Genomic DNA, 10,283 nt, shown 5'->3' on the forward strand with positions numbered 1-10,283 from the left:
GTGCTTGTGCTTCCCTGTGCCCACAGTTACTGAGATTTACCAGAACATGCTCATGGTCTGGGGGCAAAAATTCAGTCCTGTGAGCTGCCCATGGAAATTCACTCTCCCTGCTTGGAATTTGCCTGTGATGTAATGGGATTTAATTGTCTCACCCTCCAGTTTAATTTTACGTTAAATGGTGTGGGGAACATCCTTTTCATCCCAAGGCTTTGCTGGGCGTCTTTCTGCTCATTTAGAAATGACACTTTCAGTATTAATGACCACTGGGACACTGAGAAATGCGTGAAACAGAAGAAATAGTTGCTGTTTTCACGTGGGCTGCAACAACCAGATTTCCATCCCCTGAATCCTGGTACATGTTATTTAGGGAGCCCGAATGCCATCAGTAATAAGGCCACCATGCACAGAACGCTGGCATTTCTTGGCACACTAACTGGGATTAAAAAATACAGTTCCTTCATTTTTTTTCTCCAAGTAAAACTTAGGAAGGACTGAAGGGGAAAAAAAACCAGTGTTTGACAGAGGAGAAGGAACAAGCTAGACAGTGAAATAAAATAATTTCAAACCTCAGAAATGTATTTTAATTGCAAAAGAAAAATATTTCCACATTTTTCTCATTTAGGAGGGCAATAATTGCTGAAGGATGAATGATTTCAAGGTGGGATTGAGTGAGGAAGAACAAGTACAAAGATATTTTTATTAAAATGAATATGGATAATTTGTTAGAGAAAACATGAGGATGAATCACTACCTTGCAAACACAGCCTTACTTAAATTGGGCAGGAAACAAATGTAAATCATGGAATCCTAATAAAAATGCTGGAATGTTTCCTTAGAGACAGCCTAATGCAGTGCTCTTACCCAGCTCTAACTGCACTACCTGTGACACACCTGGCCCATCGAGATGGAGACTCCACCTGCATCCGTGGAACCATGGAATTCCACAGTGGTTTGGCTTGGAAGGACCTTAAAGCTCATCCAGTTCCACCCCCTGCCATGGGCAGGGACACCTTCCACTATCCCAGGCTGCTCCAAGCCCCATCCAGCCTGGCCTTGGACACTTTCAGGGATGGAGCAGCCACAACCTCTCTGTTCCATCTCTTCCACTGTTGAATTGTCATCACAGTCAGGGAGTTTCCTAATCCACAACTGAACTTGTGTTACTGCAATTTAAGCCTTTTCATTCATTTTTCCAGGTTTTTCAAGCCTAGAGAACAATTTATTTCCTTCCTTTCATGCAGTTTTCTTCACCCATGAGAGCTGTGACCACAGTTCCTGTCCATCATCTCTGCACTAAATAATCCCTGTCTTTCAAATTTTCTCTGTAGGCCACGTGCTCTGGAAGACTCATCATTCCTCTGGGATTTCCTCCAACTTGTCCACACCTCCCTTGAGCTGCTGGTATTTAAATGAAGCCTCACCAATGTGAAATGTCCTGGACAGATTCCTGTCTTCCATGCAATTCTCCTGCTCGGTGTCTCCATGTCCTCTCCGCTTTCCCTGCAGCTGGATGATATTGTTGCCTCCTTCTGGGCTTGTAAATGAAATAACAGCTTCCACTTCAATTCTGTTTGTGGTGTTTCACGTGCACAAGCAAAACAAGCTGGCATTTACCACTGCTCTCCCTAATGTCCTGTCTCATTTTCATACTCAAGTAGCCTTTCCTGAAGGGAGGGATCTAAATGCTGCCCATCAGCGAGGAAGAGTGGTTGGGAGCTGAGCAGATCCCTGAGAGGTTGTCCTGAATTTCTGAATCTCAAATGTCTCAGAAGGCTCATTATTAATATCCAAAAATAGGTAGGTTTAAATACAGCTCTTCGGTGCTGTTTTAAAATTCAACCTCTCTGAAAACCGGTGCAGCAACATGAGGGAAAAATAAATGAAAAAAAAAAAACCAACAACACCAACTCTGCTACAATATTCTGCTCCAGATTGTGAAGATATAAATGTAACAAGGTGGGGTTATATAATTCATACAAATTATTACAAGGGCCACCACTTGTGTTTCTCGGGGTTTGCAATGTTAAATTCACAAGGTCTGTGGCAGCCTGGCTGAGATCTGAGGGGTTTAAAATTAGTTCTGGAAAATGACTTCCAAAAACGGCAGGTTTTTGGATCGATGGGTGCTGCAAGAACAGCAGTGATTTTGAGTAGCACCAAGGTGGGGCTGATGCTCAGGCACAAATACAACACATCCCTTTATCAGAACACCTGTGGCTTCGTATTTACCCCCTGATTTACTTAAAGTTTTATTTGAAACTCTTGGAAAGAAAAAGCGTCATAAATTGATTTGCTCCTCGACTATGAAGAAATAATTTGAGTTTCTACATTTCAATAATTTTCTCTAATTTCACAAGTAAATTGGTTGAAATACTAATCCTGCAAATCCACTGGTTTTTAGAGCTATTAATTGATAACAAGAAAGAATTCCAGTTCCTGACACAGAACACACAGACTTTGGGTTTCTCTTTTAGGAGCATTGCCTTGTTATTCAAATATAGCTCCTGTTCCAGGGCAGACAGCTAAATTGTCTATTTTTTTCTTCCTATTTTGTGTTGAAAAGCAAAATTGTAAAAGCTTTCATTTTAGCGACGTCATTGTAAGTCCCACGCGGAGTCGCAGCCCTGTGATACAATCTCAAATCTCGTGGGTACGAAGAGGCAAAGAGGATGTGAATCCCTTTCCAGCTCCATGGGAGGTGGGAACAGTGAATCCCAGACTGAGCCTGATTCCCTCTCCTCCCTGGAAGGTTCATCCAGCTCTGACTGGAGCGTTTGGCAAACCTGCCTCAGACTTCCCGAGGGAGGACGAGGATGTTCCCACCCCCCAAACCTGATGGGAATGGGAAGCACGGGGAGAGCAGCTGTAGCTGCATCTCAGAAGTGATGCTGAATACAATTAATACCGAAATGAAAACTCCAAATACCTCTTTCAACATTTGTCTCCTTTCTTTTTCCAACTGAAGTATGATTAAATATGATTTATTCACAGGATGAGTTGACTTCAAATTCTGGTGAGTTTTCTACCAGCTGTGCATTTTCTTAAAATCTCCCACAGCATCAAAGCTCACTTGGGGATGGTCCCTATAGAATTGCAGAAAAATATTGTTGTGACACCTACAGGAGTTTATATTTTATTTATAATTTATTTCTCCATATTTATATCATTACTGTCAACAGAGGAGACTTTTTTTAATTATAATACATATATCCTAGTACCATTTTACATCCTTTTTACACCCAGTCATCCCATCAGAACCACAAATACCTAAATATTTGCATCAGGCTTCAGCATTTTCCTGCTACAGTGATACCCAATATACCCTAAGCAGATTTCAGATTATTCCAATTCAGGAGCAATTTGTCCTGAATAAGGATGTTTTTCCTCTGTGACAAAGCAGAATTAATCAAAACATTGAAGCAAGTGCATCTTGGCTTTTTCATTTCTTGTTGATAAAAGTCTTGATGTGTTACCAAAAAATGCTTTGGGAGTATAAGAGAAATTTTCATAGCTTTTTTTTTTGAGTACCAGAAGTTTAAGTTATCTAGGAAAAGTTATAAATATTAGGCTAATTTGATTTCATTCATATAACTCAGTCTAACTCCATCACACAGTAAGGTTAGTAATATTTTGACACTGAGAGTTTAAAATACATGTAATAAATACAGTAAAATGAAATGTATGAAGAGGTAAGTGGGTGGAAAGCTGGCATTACTATGACTGGCAAGAATTCGTCTCTACTACTGATTTTTCCTCATTCCCTAAAATTCTGCAGCAGCTGGAAGAGCCACCGAAAAATAAAACCTTCCCGTGATGTTTTACAGACACAAAATGGAACTGCTGGAAAGCAAAACCACAAAGCACCCCCTGTGTTTGGATTTGGAAGCCACCACCCTGTTCCAAGAAGCCCATGGATGTGGGGAAGCACAAGGACCTTTAGGAGATGGCAAGGAGAAGGATTTTTCCAGCGTGACTCCAGCAGCCCCACTGTGTAGGTGTTACCCAGAAGGAAAGGCCTGAGGCAGCTGGTTGTGGCAAAAGGCTGGTGGTGGTTTTGTACATTTTAGATCAAGACGTGCCAACCCTGACAAAAAAAATTCTATTTAGTCACCTATGCTGAGGCAGAAATCCTGGGAATAAACCCCCCAGCTCACTGCTTGTTGTTCACCCAAAACTGACTCACCTTTCACAGGCACATCTCTAAGTAAGGAGAGGGTGCTAAAAGGGGATAACTGGGGAGTCTGAAACAACAGGACAGCAAAGAAAAGAGCCAAAGTAGGATTTCAAATGAGAATTTTAAATGAGGTGGCTTTTGAACTTTTGTCATCTTTGTCTTCTACTTGAAATTCATCAATCGGTTCCAAGACTGTGAAGTCTTAATTAGCAGGTTTGCACAGGCACTGCAGCACTGACAACCCCTTTTGCTGAGGAAAGGGAGGCAGGGCAGTGAATCCCTGGCCTGAGCAACTGTTAGTCTGGGCTGATTCTCCCTGCAGTGCTGACAGGCATTCAAAACAAACTCGAGACTGAAAGGCACTAATTGAGAGCTGAAGCCACGCTGTGCAAACTGGAGTGGCTTTTCCTTTGGGGAGAACAATTCTGCTCTCTGTGTGGTGCTTGTCTTGCAGCTGGAAGTGCCCACATCTCCCAAGGTGCTCTTCCCATAGTGCCTTCCTCCCCTTCCTTTCTTTCTTGCAGCATTTCTGATGTATAATTTCCAGCCAAGAATCTACTTTTAAAGGAAGAGTAAGAACTCTTATACAGTAAAGTCACAGCCAGTGAACAATTTGATGGGATATAAATACGAGGGAGACAAACAAAAAGGGCTCTGGAAGTCTGCTGTGGTTTTGTCAGTGAAGGGGTGCTGCTGATTGCTGTGAGAGTTCAGTCTCCTCATGCTCACTATGACTCACCTGTTTTTCCCTCTGTTCCTTACAGCCAGATGGCACAAACCAGTAAAGGCCAAATAATTCCTCATTCCACAGCTTTGGGCTGGACTGGCCTGCAGGTGAAGCCAGGACGGATGAAAATGGTTTCATGCTGTTACAGGTAGGAGGGTTTCTTCATTTGGAATGTTGTAGAGTTGACTTTATGATGCTGCAGTGGAGTGGCACGTGCTTATAAAATCCTGGTCCTGGCAGGTAAAAGTCAGTCTTTTCTGGAACGGTTTTATGTACCTTGATTTTGTGCTCGACAACATCACAGCGTTCCTTTAAAAAGAACACCACTGCAGATAAACCAGGAAGAACACTTAACTGCCCTTCAACACAAATAACTCTGCAATCAATCAACAGAAGAACCAACAGCAGTGCTGTCAGTCATCCAAAGCCACCACTGCTGGGAGGACTCCACCAGCATCACCCCCTCCATCACATCATTCGTTCACAGACAAACAACATCAGCCCAGCCCTGCACGTGCAACACGGGGACGCCACTGTGTGTGTTGTGCTCCAGCCTGCCAGGCTGTCCTCATGTGGCTGTTCATGGGGCAGAACGCATTAAAAAAGCCATTTTTTAGGCTTGATTGCCCAATCTGCCCAGGCTCGGTGTGGTGGCAACTGAATGACGTGAAAAGTTGAAGCTCAGGGTGTCAGAGCGGGAAGGATGATAGAAATCCTGTATTATAAATCCCCAGGAGCAGCTGCACTGACTGGCTCGTGCTGGGACACCCTTCTCAGGTGAAATCAGCACTTACTGCAGGTAAGCCCAAGCCACAGAATTTGGGTTGTTCTTTATATTATTTTAATTTATATTTTTTATTCCAGCTCTTGGGCAGTTTGGGGATTAATGGGTCACCTGTGTTAGAAGACAGTTACAGGAGGATGTGAGATACTGCCTTGATGAAATCTTGTTTAATTACAAAGCATGAAAGTCTTTTTTCCTAGAGCACTGGATTAAATAAACCACACATTTTTGTGCACAGTGCTTTGACCAAAGCCAGGATTTGGACAAAAAAAGACAAAAAAAAAAAAAAAAAAAAAAAAAAAAAAAAAAAAAAAAAAAAAAAAAAAAAAAAAAGCCCTCTCGAAGTTTTCTCTTGCATCAGCAGCCTTAAAATGCAGTTTCCCCCTTTCTCCCTCTGTGCCCCTGCTCTGGGCATGTGTGGGGCTTTTTTCTCTCACACAAGCACAAAGCTGCAGGTTTCAAATGCCCTTTTTGCACCTTTTTTGTCAGGCCCAGGGAAGCCACGTGGATAATGTGCAACGTACAGAAGCTTTGCCATGTGCCTCTCATTTGAGCAAGAGTTGCTGTGGTTTCAGTTCCCTGATTCTAAAGGGGCATTTGTTCTTTTTTTGGGGCTTATTTGAAGGGACAGTTATGGTTACCCCCCAATTTCTATGAAATTCCACAAAACAGATCTTCCCTTCAGCTTAGCAGGGCATTCACACCAGGGATTGGAGTGCTGATTGTACCTAAACATCTCCAGTGGAACGTTTTGAGGGTGAATCATTCTTCTAGGGTCTTCACATGTCCTTGCTGTGAAAATTAACCTTCCTCCCTTTGGAACCAAGGACATCATTTGGACTTACTTTTGTACGTTTTAGCTTGTGTTTTACTTCCTTGTGTGAAAATGGGCATTTTGAACAATAAGATACCATGTACTGAAAGCCTTAATTTTAAAAACAATTACGTCCTAAGTGCATCTGTCAAGAGAGTGAAAAATCCTCTGCATCAGGTAGGACTGACAAAACAGATGAAGGGGAAATTGCTTCTGGTTTAGTCTCTATTTTTTTTTTTTTTTCCATGAGATTTAGAGCCTTGGTGTGGTTCTCTGCACTCAGTGAGTTGCTTCAATGGATAAACAGATCATTGTTTAATTTCTTGGTGTTCCACTGGCAGATTTTTTGCCTCTGCTGGGTGTCACGAGGCCAGTGTGCTCAGTGGATGGGAAGTAGGAGACGCTGGTTATTATCATCATTAAAAATAATCTGCAGGCAAAGGCACTGGGAACTGCTAATTGGGCAAACTGCAGGAACACAGGATGGCACCAGACACTCTGAATCTTTGAGTTGTACAGATATAACGGACTGAATTCTGCATAAAAAACCCCCAGCATTAAAACTGATAAACAGGACTGTGGAAACATTGATTTCTCCTGTCACCTGTGCCAGTCCTCAACACAGCACAATGGCTGTATTTTTTAGTATTAAATGTTGGTATCATCTCCCTAGAACAGGATTAGAATAAGGGATCAGCTCCCTCCTCAGTGTCAGCCGAGCAAAGGCCTTTTACTCTTTTATGTCCTTTAAAGCATTGACGTAAATTTTTTATTTGCAGGAGTTTAAAACACTCCTTGAGACTTGATATGAGGAAGTGTCTCTGCTTTCTGCAGTGAGGGAGCACTGACTGCACTGAAACTAAGTTACTTGCTCAGGATCACACAGAAAAAATCAATCGAGCTGAGAAAAAGATTGAATTTCTTGTATCTCAAGTACTTTTTTGACTACCATACCCCCTCTCTCCTCATCATTATTACAGCTAAGAAGTATTTATGTCTGGTATAGTGTGAACCATGGTTAGGTCACAGAAGCTGCTGGCTCTGTGTGCAATCTATCATGTGAAGTCATTTCCCAGATAAACATTGAAATAATGGTGGGAAAAGGGATAAAATTAATTAAAAAAAGGCAGTCAGCTGGTAAACGTGGGGGTTTTTGACTCTTCATAAGCCAGAGGGTCTATAAAAAACCCCAAACAACAAACAAACCAATGAATAACCAACTGAACAAGGCAAAATGTTCCTGTTTGGTTGTTGGCACATGTGTCAAAGTGCACATGTAACCATTGCAGCCCCACCCTCAGGCATGACTCAGGGACACCGGCTGGCTCTGCTCAATCAGTGCCTTCCTGAACAACACAGGAATAAGATCCTTATAAAAATAAGGCTTTAATTGCTCTAATTGCTTAAACAATGAGTTATCAAGTGCTTAGTGCAGACTGTAATGCAGCAGAACTGGAGGAATCAAATTAACAGGTGCTGGGAACTTCAGATGCTGTTCCCAGAACACAACAGGAGCAGGAGCTCTTAATTCTGGGCCCAGAGGATTGGTATTCATGTGACCTGTTGCTTCAGAACAATAAGGATGGAAGAAAGTGCAGTGGAGTTTAGATGACCCTCCTGTGAAGTTCCAGATCTCAGACTAAGCTGTCCATGTGTCTGTCTTGTAACAGAGAAAGAGCTGATAAAATTGTAGGGGCTGCAAAAAAACCCCCAGTTTTGATTTTAAACCCAGTTGTTTTGAATAAGGAGAGACCAGGAAGGCCCTGCACTGAAGGATGAGAAACAAAATGTGCTGAAAGAAGAATACACAGAGAATCTGAAACAAATTCTGCCAGTAAAGTTTATTTGGATGGGGTTTCTAATGCTGGAATCATTTAAAATGGGATGGGAATCAGCACCTGGAGAAGGGCAAAAGGAATTTGCTAGAGGGACACTGCCTAGGCCAGCTCTTCTCAGCTGCTCTTGCCTGCATTTTCTGATGCTAAAGCACAACTTCTTCCAGGGGAAGACAAAGAAGCTGTCCCCAAACTCTATTTATTGTTATTGAACTTGTGGGGAGATCCAGAGTGACTTCTTTTGTGCCACTGACAACAGTTCTGTGAGGTGTGAGGAGAGGAAGGGCAGGGATCAGGTGGAAATCCGTGGAGGGAAAAAGGTTCAGCTTCTCCTTTATAACAAGGCACTTCCTATGGCACAGGTGAACTGAGCAATCACTGGACATCTGGGAATTTGGCATATTTTCCTCACCACCAGTCTCAAAAGCTGGGGCAGCCCTGTAAAAGCAGCTTCACACTCCAGCCATCTTCTCTAATTCAAGTTAAACCCAAGTGTGCCCCTCCTGAGATGCCAAAGGTAACTTTCTCTACAAACCTGGTACTGCAGAGTACTTTGTCTTGCAGATCAGCCCATTCCTCCTAAGGATCCTGGTCCCAAAGGATCCTCATTCCGGGAGCAAAGCCAGTGGCTGCCTCCCTGAGACTGTTCCCAACACAGCAGCCGGACAGAGCCAGGCTGGAGCTGCATCCACGGGGTCACTGCACAGCTCAGGGGTAAAAAGAGGTGCCTGGAGATAACAAGGCATCACATCTTATTACCAATTCCCTGGGAAAGCCAACATCCCTCTCTCTTTCCTCTCCAAAGGATGCTTTATTATAATTACATATCACTTTATTAGGCAGCTGAAGCAAAGAGCACATTTGATGCTAATGAAGTGCTGCTGTGGTTGAGTCTGTCACTATTTTTGGCCCTGCACATCTCCAGCACTTTTGATTGGGTGAGGGAGGCTTTGGATGGCTCTGGCTCCTTCTGTGGGGGCTGCACAGGCAAAAGCAATGACTCAGCGAGCCAGGACTGCAGAACTGCCTGCATGCTCGGAATGACAATGGCTGTGGGACAGGCACAGCACACACAGGGGCTCTTCATGCAGGGCAAGGATTTGCCAGGTAGGGGACAGGGAAAAACCCTTCGGGATGTTCACTTTGTTTCTGTGTCGGTCACCTGTGCAGTCCTTGTTTTTTCCCGTTTTCCATCCCTCACCCTGGAGCAGCTCAGGAAGAAGGCAGATTTCACAGCACTCGAGGAAAACATTTTAGAGAGAGACACATCCCAGCTGTCCACTGGCTGTCTTTCCTTATGGGAGATGAAGGCTGTGGTGTCTCCAAGCCCAAGATGCTGCTCAGCCCCGGGAAGGCAGGATTTGGTGTTCCAATTTTTCATCAGGCCTGCTCCCACATCCCTGTGTGACACCAGCATCCAGCTGGGCCCAGTGACTCAGTGCAGGGACTGACAGCAGCACAGGGATATCCCTCCCTCCCTCCCTCCCTGCAGGGTGTGTTCCTGGTCACCACGCAGGTGACGGGACGTGGGCGAGGGCAGCATGTGAGGCCATTGCTCCACACCAGGATCTGACTCCTGTTTCCAAATCCCTTCCTGCCAGCACACGGGGAGACAAAGCCTCCCCTGCCACTAATCAAGGGGAACGGCTCCAGGTGTCACTTCATGTCCTCTGATACACAGATGAGGAATGTACCAGAGTAACCAGTAATTAATGACAGAGTAATTAATGACGGAGAACACCGTTGTGTTTTTAGGCAAATCCACGGGGCTGTTTTGTTACTGCAACTTCCCCATTCCCAGAGGGGAAGGGAATGGCTGGAGCAGGAGAACCTCCTTCAGTTTGCTCTCAGTTCACAGCTGTGTGACTGAATCTGAGTTTGCAGACCTTGCAGTACCAAACCATTCTGATTCCACTTGCTGGATGGGGCTTTTCCCATGCAAGTGTTCC

At 43.8% G+C, this 10,283-nt stretch overlaps 1 long non-coding RNA gene across 1 annotated transcript; it reads left to right on the forward strand.

The window, feature by feature from the left end:
• Positions 1-1,012: 1,012 nt before the first annotated feature.
• On the forward strand, positions 1,013-9,039 carry LOC114062697. The gene is made up of 3 exons (XR_003572430.1): positions 1,013-1,797; positions 4,939-5,049; positions 8,899-9,039. It is a non-coding gene; the product is annotated as an uncharacterized LOC114062697 (long non-coding RNA).
• The last annotated feature ends 1,244 nt before the right edge of the window (positions 9,040-10,283 follow it).

Source organism: Empidonax traillii, unplaced genomic scaffold, assembly GCF_003031625.1.
Source record: "Empidonax traillii isolate 1590-97213 ecotype Southwest subspecies unplaced genomic scaffold, ASM303162v1 scaffold426:size1138770, whole genome shotgun sequence".
NCBI classification, from domain to species: Eukaryota; Metazoa; Chordata; class Aves; order Passeriformes; family Tyrannidae; genus Empidonax; species Empidonax traillii.